A 10567-nucleotide genomic window follows, 5' to 3' on the forward strand; every position below is an offset into this window, starting at 1 on the left:
ACTGCTTATGTACGCCTCCATCCCCCCCAACACACACACACTTCTTCTCTCATCACTTCAACAGTGTCAGTGAACAGAGCCTCACATGAAAGTATGGCTGCTTCAAAAAATTCACGCAAATCTCAGATAAATTCTGTTGAGTACCGGAATTTGTCATATAATGAGAACTCATGTAGTCCAAAATGAATGCACAATGTGTCAGAGGGCAAAAACAAGCTGTCCATTACAGGTAGATTGGGTTGACTTGGCAACTGTGCCTCTGAGGAGATCAACAGCTCTTGCAAAGACTGTAATTTGCAGGTATTTTAACCAAACCCTGAGTCATCTTCAGTACAAAAACTGACAACTGCAAAGATGGATTTATCTTATGTAACAAAGAGCGGTCCGAGGACTAGATTTCTGGTAATGTCCGTTCAAGCATCAGTTAAATTAGTCATGATTATTCTGCATGAATTGGACGCATCAAGGCAACCATGATTATTCATTTACAAATATAGCTTGCTCAATTTCAGGAATGTTCCTGTGATTAATAAAGAAACGCCCAATCCACTTTCTTCTGGTCAGATGACCAGGACCAGTCTGTAGATCAGATTAAAATAAGACTAAGCTGTACAACATCCAAAAGGTAAAATAAACTCACACACAATGAACATTTGCAGCTGGTCAGTAAAAACACTAAAAAAACCCCCGTCTTCTCAACACTTTACTTCCATCAATATTTCTTACAAAAAAAGAAACAGTTTCAACATCCTCAAATCTCCTCCGGTGGTGTGTGTGGTCAACTAGTAATATTCAAATATAAATGTCCATATCCAATGTCATCGAATAATGAAAAGCCCGGTCAGCCGTTAGGACGTCTCCATCTTGTAACCATGTTTTTCCAGCTCAGCTCTGCAGGGAGGAAAAGGAAAATAGAAAGATCAAGTCAGTAGAGATGATTACAGGTGGGTGGCTGAGGCATAAGTACCCTCTGCTATTGATTGTGAGAACCATTAAGAGATGGGAGTGAAAAAATATATAAATATTGCATAATACGAGGCAGCTATGGATTTGATGATTACATATAGATGGCAGCTGTGCCCTTTAACAATAATGATATCTTTAAGAAACAACTTAATAGCATGGCTAACATAATTGGCCCAAATAAAACAATAGCATATTGCTGTCTAAAGCGTACTCAAAAAAAAAAGAAACCCAGACCAGCCACTTATCTGCCAACAGTTATTGATTATTTAATATGTGTGAGTGTAAGCCTTAGAAGAATAACTGCTCTTATGATAACTTCAATGTGTACTGCATAACTCTATTACAAGAGTAACACTGTTAAACTCAAGACTGTTAAGGCAGTTGTTTGTCTTCCTTATTTTTTGTGTGTTTTGTATGTGTTTGTGGCACAATGTCAGATATGAGTTAAACATGCAGCCGCCCACTGCAATTAACAAGCTAAGCAATTGAAGAGGACCTGCACTATGGCTGCAAAACAAGACACAAAGAAATTAATATTGATCAAAGAGCAATCTGCAAGAAGCTTACTAAAAGTGTTGCAGGTTCTTGACCTGGGCGAGATGTTAAGTAATAAATCTATATCAGCTAGCTAATAGTTTTAGTGCTACACAACTAAACAACAGGTATATATATATATATAACTATTAAATCACTACAATGTTTACCCACTCGTGGTTATTTCTTGACACCACTTAAATGAGATATAAAGAGCAGTAATTGTCCCCTTGGTTTTACAGTAAGTTTAAATAATTTTGAATTTTACTCTACAGTAAATAAGATACGTCAACAAAAATAATAGTTAACACATGAATCCAAAGTAGCTAATCATACAGGGCAAATTTGGAAATCTTTCAAGGATCAACACCTTGTCATTACCACCACCTCCACAACTATGGTGCAAATTATTGGGGGATAGTTGGGTCTGCATGTCACCAAGGGATGTATTTATCTGTGGGCACACATTGGTTATTGTTGGTTCCAGTTACTCTTTTAAAAAATGACACAAAGAGATGCCTGTCCCACGCAGTCCATTTCATGCAAGAGGATTTGGCTTCCAAGTGTGACATCAAGTACCAGAACTTAACAGCAACAATGACTTGAACAACTTCGTGCCCGATTTTAGTCACTGCCTTTGTGGAGATAAACCAATCCAACTGCGCCCAGCATCATGATTACTTGACCTGCTGCAAAGAGACACACCAACAGCCTATACAGAGAGGGAATTTTGTTGCATGTTCAGATTACCTCAGCTGATTTGAGAAATCATCCTCTACGTTGTCGTCATCCCAATTGTCCTCCCAAACATGAGCATCTTCATCTTCATCCAACCCCGTCCAATCTGGGCATCAAACAGTGAGATAGCACCGACATTAGAAAACAAAGGATACAAATCCTCTGTCAGCAGCTTTGTCTCAAACTGGCAGACTAAAAGAAGAGCTATACCGCCGTGAAAACGTCGGATCGGACTGTTACCCAGCTATAGCATACTGTGTACCTGGCCAGCTAACACTGTAGCATAGCTCGCGTGAACGTTAAATCATCAGCAAGCAAACGTTAGCAAGCGAGCTAAAGTGTATACGCTAACATTATAACAAAGACGTATAACATAATACTGTAGACGCATAATGGTTGTTGTAATATTCGAAGACAGAGAGCTCCATGTGTCTATTAATATGTTTAAGTTTGCTAGTATAAAGAGCTGGCTGAGTGGTGTTAAAAGTAAGTTCGCTAGCTAATGCTAACGCTAATATGACTTGGCTAGCTGAGTCACTGTTGCAGGGCCCAGCGCAGAAACAGCCATTACAGTTACCGGACGTCAGTAAAACGAAAACAAGAGCAGTGTGATTTTAAATATTTTCTGCATTATTTACCCTCGGCTGGGAATTCTTCAAACTCATCGTCCTCCTCCAGTAAGCCCAGGTCCACGGTCTGTTTCTTGTCTGACATGTTAGCTGTGTAGCCGCTGTGTTGCTGTTTGCTAATGAATGGTTCAACGCAGGGCTTGTGGGACGCTGAGGCTGCTCAAGCGGGTACAGACTGCACAGACTGCGCAGACTGCGCAGGGAAGCGCAGCAGTCCTCGTGCCTCACATGGCGAGCCAGGTAAGGCTTTTATCTCTACTATAGCCTGGCACATTTAATTAAATGAAAGGTCAGTGTGCTTTACAATAATATGCATATGCACACATTCACTGTTCAGGCAGGACTGACACAGACATGCATGCACACAAAGTAACTAATTGTGAGCTTGATCAAATAGTAAATTTTATTTTATTATTTTATTTTTATTTTCTCAGAATCAGCTAGGGGTATAAATCATCTAATTTTTTGCTATACATTATATAATGCTGCCCGATGCATTAGTAACCGAGGTGCTTGATTTGCTCACTGTATTCCAGAGACACAGTGACTCTTAAGTGTAAGTATGTGAGTGTTTATCTTTCTTTAATTGTAAAGTAATGATAGATGCATGTTTGTATGCTCAAAATAATTAGTGATATGTATCAAAAACAGTTATTGATATGATGTTGTGTCTTGTGGTTTATTGGGTGGAAGTAGATATTTCTCACATGATAAAGTTGCTTGCTTTTCAACATGCACTAAAGGATGAACTTAAATTGTGTTTCTTGTCATGATACCTCTTTTTTAAAAAGCATGCACAGCTTCATCAGTACAGTGCCTCGCAGATATAACAAGGGCTACTGTAAAGCATCTGTTTCCTTGTTTCCGTGTTTTCAGCATGGATAGTTTTCAATAACAGTGGTTCGACATTGAAAGGGCGGAGCAAAGCTTTGGGAATACTTGTAAATATTTGGGAAAACAGAAAAGTCTTTCTTCCTGCCCCTCTGAATTCTCCCTCTCTGTCTCTCTCCCGGCCACACGCTCTCTCTCTCCCACAGCGCCGCAAGAGCCTCGCGCCGTCCTCTTTCCTCAAAACACATGCACACAAGTCAGTCAAATTTCAGCAAAGATTTTTCATTTAGGAACAAATGCACATTGTAACCCATGTGGCCTGCTCAAATAATGAAGCGGCAGCCACAGCTTAGGATGTATTTTAGATAAATGAGAGCGCACATTTACCACAAAACCACTCGTACCACAATGAAAATTGCTCTGCAGCTGTCATATGTTGACAGATGGAGCAAACCTCAACTTAGGCCCAACGTACTTATTCTATTTTCAAATTATTTTGTAATCACCCTAAGCCTTTGCACATGACAATGCCACAACATTCGAAGCAAAGAGGAACAAGACATGGAGAGAAAGTGCAGGAAGTAAATGCCACTGTGTTTAAATGGCCTCAATCCACTTGGATGTAGGAATACATGCGTAAAACTGCACATTTAGCTGTAAAGGACTGTTTAAACAGGAGCTCATCCCTGCACACAAGTTGGAATTCATTTAGCAAATCTCTAACGACTAGAAACCTGTTTTCATTTGAAGTAATGAAAGAAGGAGTAAGTGTTAGATGTTTCGTGGTACTTTTAAGGCTGCAACTAACAATTATTTTCACCAGCAATGAATCTGCAGATCATTTTCTCTATTAACTGATCAGTTGTTGGATTTCTAAAATGTTCAAGTACACTGAAAAATTCCTAAAGCCCAAGGTGACTTGGGACAAACAGTCCATAATATTCAGTTTACTGTTGCATAAGACGAACAGAAGCAGCTAATTTGTACAACTGGAAGCTGGAACAAACACATTTGTGCTTGAAAACTGATTAATCGATTATCAAAATAGCTGCAATATACAGAGTACCCAGTACATGATAGCTCCTCAGTTATTAGCTTCTCTCAGAGTGAATCGAACAATGTTTCTGACAGCCGAATAAGTTTGGTTCACCGTATCCGTTTTCAAAGAGACCGTACGATTGAAATGATGGGTGCAATCAAATTTAATTAGGCTGTAGGCTATTAAGCGACAGCCCAAGAGGCATTTCACTCACATCTCCAGTTAGAGAATTTGACTTATGAATGATAGTCGTGCTTTGAGCCGCCCTCCCTGAAGTATAGCTGATCCCGGTGCCCGCGTCACTCAGTCTCAGGTGCAGGTGAAGCCCTGGAAAGTGGCTGCAACGTCCTCCCAGCATACCTGAGACTGCTGTTACACCGCGCCTGGCGCCTGGAGTCTATATGCTCGGATAAAATAGGAGGAGGTGAACGTGGGAGAGGGGGGGAGGCATAGAAGGGAGATACAACATGGCCACCGCAGACAGACTCCAACATAACGTGCGTCTGAGTAGCAGCATCATATTTCTGTCCTTTCACAAAGCCCTCTGGGAAAGGACAGGTCGGCAGCCGCTTTAAGTACACTGAAAGAGACAGACAGGGGAGACAGAGGAAGACTCCAGCTGAAGTCTGCCTGGCCAGTCTCATGGCCCCCCCCCCACCACTGCTGCCTGGCTCTTTATCACAGGCCCGGCTCATGATAGGCCTCGAGGCGGTGCACAATGAGAGCTGGATGGATGGAAATGGGTGGAGATTTGAGAAAGAAGTGTGTGTGTGACCAAATAATGCAGCTCAACCCCCCAAAGATAACAGACAAGACCTCTTCTTCCACATGTCAGAGAAAGTGACAGTGCGTAAGAAGACAGTGGGCTGTCTGCTGCGTCGTCCAGCCGTATAGGTCCTGTACCTGCTGACACTTTGTCTCAACGACCCCCCCCCCCCATAACAATTACACTTTGCATTGTCATTTTCTCTGCCACAAAACCGAGACTTCCTGTGGTGCCACTCAAAACCGAGCATGCACATGCCTCGGAAAGTTTAGCCTGAGCTTCGTTTTGCTGTCAAAGCTGTGAAGCATTAAGACGAGAAAAGGAACGGGATATGTGATCTTAAAGAAATGCCCTAGGACATACAAGAAAGTGATCATCGTGGATTAAGGGGTCTTAAGTAGCCAATTAATGAGGCAAATCCAAGAAAAAACATGTAAGCTTTGCTCCTAGGAAATCTGCAGCTAGAGCGATGTGCTTCCAGGATATGTCTGTCAAGATCCTGTATTAAATTTAATCCCTGCCAGTCAGTAAGTCTACTCCATTGTGTGTTGTGTGGAACCCAAGTCTCTCTTTTCATATAAATACTTACATCCAGTAGGGAACAGCGCATATTGATTAATTCATGAAAAAACTACAGTCAATTAAATTCCCATAGGCGTCATATGGACATAAAAATAATTTAAAAAAGAAAGGATCTTTCGGTTTGTTTTGCTTCACAGGCTCATTTTTCTGGGGGTCTCATTCACTGAGACGTCTGTCATGACGAATTTAACTTTCATATTTTCCCCCCTGTCCGTCTTGAAAAGCCCTGTCATCTTGGGCTTGAGGTACAGTTTGCCAAGAGGCTAATGGCCCTTTATGACAGTACAATCTGATGCCTGTCCCGGCTAGCCTCCAGGTAATCCTGTCCACCTCGGCGGCTTAGCCCTGCTCGGGCTTAAGTTGCATATTTTGTTTTTATCAGGACACCGCTGATAAATGCTATCAGCGAGGGAGAAATGAAATATGGGGGGTCTAGCTCCATTTTGCCTGAGCCCCTAGTTGAAATCTAGAGTTGAGGAACAATGACACCTCTATTGGTGGAGCTAGACTGTCTATAGGGTTGGAATAAACAGCATAGCCCTTCAAATACACATATACTCAAATCGCTCTTTGACAATACTGTTTAATATCATTACCAACACTGAGGTGGTAGCCTTTAGATTTAACATTTCTTTGCATAAATGCATGATAATCCTGCCGCTCCAAACACTTTCAGTCACAATTACAGCTGCTGTACTTTCAGGCCTCTAAAATATCATTTAATAAAATCATAAAATTACATGCTAATTTATTTCCAGTAATGTGCACTAATAGTGCGCTGCCTCTCTGTCCATAGTCCAATGCCATGGACCTATACTGTACATGAAAAGCACTTACACACTCTTACCATAGGTGATAACCCCCTCTGTGAAAAGCACTCTTATTGGAAGTACCCATTATCTGTAAAGTCTATCCTCACGCTGACACTAAGTCATTAACTTAAGCTGTCCTCTGTGTAAAATCACTGTTAATTTCTTTGGCAACAGTTCACGGCGAATTGACGCATGTTTTTACTGACCGCTGCAAATAAATTGCAGATAAATGAAGCAGTGGAACACAGATATAAAATATTACACATAGACAGTATACAGGTGTATTCTGAGCTGAGAATGGGTTTGTTTTAAAGATAAAATACCATAATGGCAATATAGTGATAAATTTCTCCATTTAGGCCAAGGAGGTAAAATGATACATGCTCTCTCTCATTCATGCTTATTGAGCCCTTGCTAATTTAGGCCTGCAGCGCATCTATTGTACTGCGACAAGATCAGCGCCACAAAAGGGCTTTGTGAGAGATGACACATGTCACATGTCCGTGGAGAAACGCCGGCTACCTGGATTTCTAACCTTTTTGCTTTAAAGCATCTTTCGCTCTCTGCCAGCGTGCCAAACAAATGCGTCTTCCCTCATCCACACTTTATGTACTCCTTCAATTTTTTTGTCTGCTTGATATTTTAAGAGGATCATTACATATTGTTTGTTGCATCCATATCTATCATCACCCGTGTATCTCCTTTCTCCCGTCTTTCTCCCTTTTGCTCTCCCCAGTCATTTTCTATTTCTCTATCCATCACACACAGAAACAGACACACCTCCCTCTCTCTCTCTAGTTATAGTCATGGTATATCAAAGCGTGAGCGTCCCACACAGCAGGGGGGGATTCGCCGAATGAGTGACAAGACCTGCTCTTCCCTGACACCTGTCAGAGCCTCGTCTGTCATCTGTGTGCAGGGATGGAAATGAGCAGGAGTGACACAACATGCCAGAGGTGACGGTGACGGCTTCTAAATCAGTTGCACAGCTCGCATCTGGTGTGCTGGCTGGGTAACAATAATTATCTGCTCCAGGCTTTCAGATGAACCTTATTTGTAATGGCGTGATGTCACACCACTCAGGCATTTCAGTCGCGCCGCTGCGGACGTGGCGTGGGAAACGTGCGCGATGTGCGTCCGTCTGCACGTGTTTGATCATCTTAAACTGCAAATGAGTTTGGAGTGTGCGCTGCCTGGAGATGCTTAAAGGGAATGAGTGACAAATTTTTCATTTCACAAATGAAAAGCTGTCTTCATTAGCAATAAAAGGCACCATTGCTCGATTCAGCACACTCAGGGGCTTTGCTGTTACAGCCTTACTTGGTCTGGTATGACCAGCAGCTCTGGGTGGCTAATGTTAGCAAAAAAAGTTCTCTGGCTTTATGACTCCTCTCTATTCCTCTCTGCTACTGTTGCAATAGTTTAGCATTTAGCATTATCCTGTATTGTCACGCTCAGCTGCAGTGGTTGCTGTTTAGCGAAAATTCCAGCTTTATTTGAAAGTGTCTTGAGTTTTACATTGAGATGCCCACAGCACATCGATCCAGCTGCAACTGTAGTGTAATCCAACTCTTTCCATTGTTGATTTGGTATAATCTCTAGCTGACTAACTCTCCATAATTTGGTTGTACTGAATTCCATGCACCTAATCCCCAACATGTGGCCATCCCTAGCCCCGGAAAAGTCTGTGATTGGTCTGATTGATAAATGAAGCCCTCCTTATGCTTTTGGGCGTCCGTTCGAAGGGGGCCTCTGTGGGTCTGGACTATGTCCAGGAAACCTGGGACAGCCACTTATTAAGTAGTTAGACCCTCAAGGCGAGGCTGCAGACAGGGACCGCTGGTGGTCACCTGGGCTTGGATTTAGCTTTGAGACCGTCAGGTCTGGAGGTCCGACTGCGGTTTTCACGTTGTGAATGTGACACAATCCTCTTTTCTGCACTAGGGTCAAGGGTTGTGTGTTTGTTCAGCCGGGTCAGGTTAAAAGATGTAATCAGCACTTTATCAAAACAACCAGGAAACAACCAAGAAACTCTGTTTGTTGAATTTGCATGATAACAGTCCAACGTTGTCCGAAAAAATCTGACAATATGTAGTCTAAATTTTGAATGAAGCATTTTCATGGTGTTATTTGTATTGGGGAAGTTAATGATGAAACAGGGAGAAAGGTGTGCAAGAGCAGGCATTAAACTCACCCCCTTTGTTGAAGTCATTACTGTTTCTTGATTGTTTCTTCTCCTTGAAATGAATTTTTAAACAAAGGTGCATAGTGTGTCTGTTCATTATCAGCCTTACAAGTTTCAGGGAGAAAAGAGAAATCTTAGATTCGGCAGCAAGGAAAGGCTACAGTATACTCCACATATATGGAGGAACTGTAATAACTATCTTGGTTGTCAGTCACATATTCCAAATTTAGAGGAGGAAAAAACAGTTATAGACATGTATGATTTGTCATTTAAGCTACATTTTGTGCAGTGGGCATTAATGACACAGAATTCGTCCGTACACCACAACAAAACACCACAGTTCCCACATACTTTGCCAGTCTGCATTTTCAAATTGTGGTAACAGCCAGTGGTAAGAGTAAAAGTCAGCTTAGCACAGAAGTCCAGGCAGGCATAAAACCAAAAATGTTTGCTTGAGAATATGGCCATGGGCAAGGCTTAGGCGGCTCAGCCAATGATGTGGTGCTCAGGATGGGAGCAGAGCACCCTGGGTAGAGCCCAGATGAAACACTAGGAGGTGAAAGGGAAAGTGGTGATTTGTCATTAAGACTTTTCAAAGAAAGGCCAATGCCAAGGGTCCAATTCATGCTTGTTATAATTTCACCCCAATCGCTCCCCCATGCTCCTAAACACATTCTTCTTCTTCCACGTATCCAAAGCACGCCACACAAGTTGCACCTGGAAGCATGTGATTAAATGCAAAAATATCACATTCCTCACAATACCAGAAATGTTTATATAAGGTTGCTATAAATGTTCTACTTGGATTATAAATTAATCATATTGACAGGATGGATTTTTACCCATTAATTGTTAAAAACCAGTCCCTGTTTAATGTGATGGAATCCAGCTCGGCATCTCTTCAGCAGCGCTTGCGCCGTTGTTTGTCATGCAGCGTGTTTAGCAACTGCCTCACACTGTATGTAATCTACTCTGGCTTCCATTCTGCGCTTTTCTGGCCTCATTAATACCGAGAGAAGGTGAGGAAAACCTTTTTCAGTGTGACTGCCAGGTACAGTTTCTCTTGGCTGGTGCAGCATTTGTAAAACATGCTGTCATAAAACCGAAAAATCAAACGCTCCAGTTCTTGAATGGGATGTTGGAAAATTATTTACAGGCAAATAAAAGTTGCGTGCGACCATGTGAAAGCCTCCCAGTTTCGGCGCATGGTTCTGTTTAGCAGAAATCATTTTCACTCCAAAATTTGGAAGCGTTGTCTGTGATTTGCTGCAGACTCTTGTTAATCCCTCGCACACGCTTAAAAGTTGATCATCTAAATTTAACACAGCTCTCGCCTTCTGCACAACAACATGTTTTTTTTTTTGGTGTGTACTCAGTGTGTGTGTAGTGGAAGATACGTCACAATTTTATTTAAAGAATTCAGAGGAGGCGTGCTGCTTCTCGTTGATACCTTCCAGCCCGCACACACAGATGTGCATCATCACT

General features: G+C 42.0%; 1 long non-coding RNA gene across 1 annotated transcript; it reads right to left on the reverse strand.

The window, feature by feature from the left end:
- Positions 1–690: 690 nt before the first annotated feature.
- LOC121619899 lies at positions 691–3010 on the reverse strand. Its single transcript, XR_006007542.1, has 3 exons — positions 2877–3010; positions 2251–2344; positions 691–891 (listed from the first exon to the last, which is right to left on the reverse strand). It is a non-coding gene; the product is annotated as an uncharacterized LOC121619899 (long non-coding RNA).
- Between the last annotated feature and the right edge of the window lie 7557 nt (positions 3011–10567).

The sequence above is a fragment of the Chelmon rostratus genome, chromosome 16 (assembly GCF_017976325.1).
Source record: "Chelmon rostratus isolate fCheRos1 chromosome 16, fCheRos1.pri, whole genome shotgun sequence".
Classification (NCBI taxonomy): Eukaryota; Metazoa; Chordata; class Actinopteri; order Chaetodontiformes; family Chaetodontidae; genus Chelmon; species Chelmon rostratus.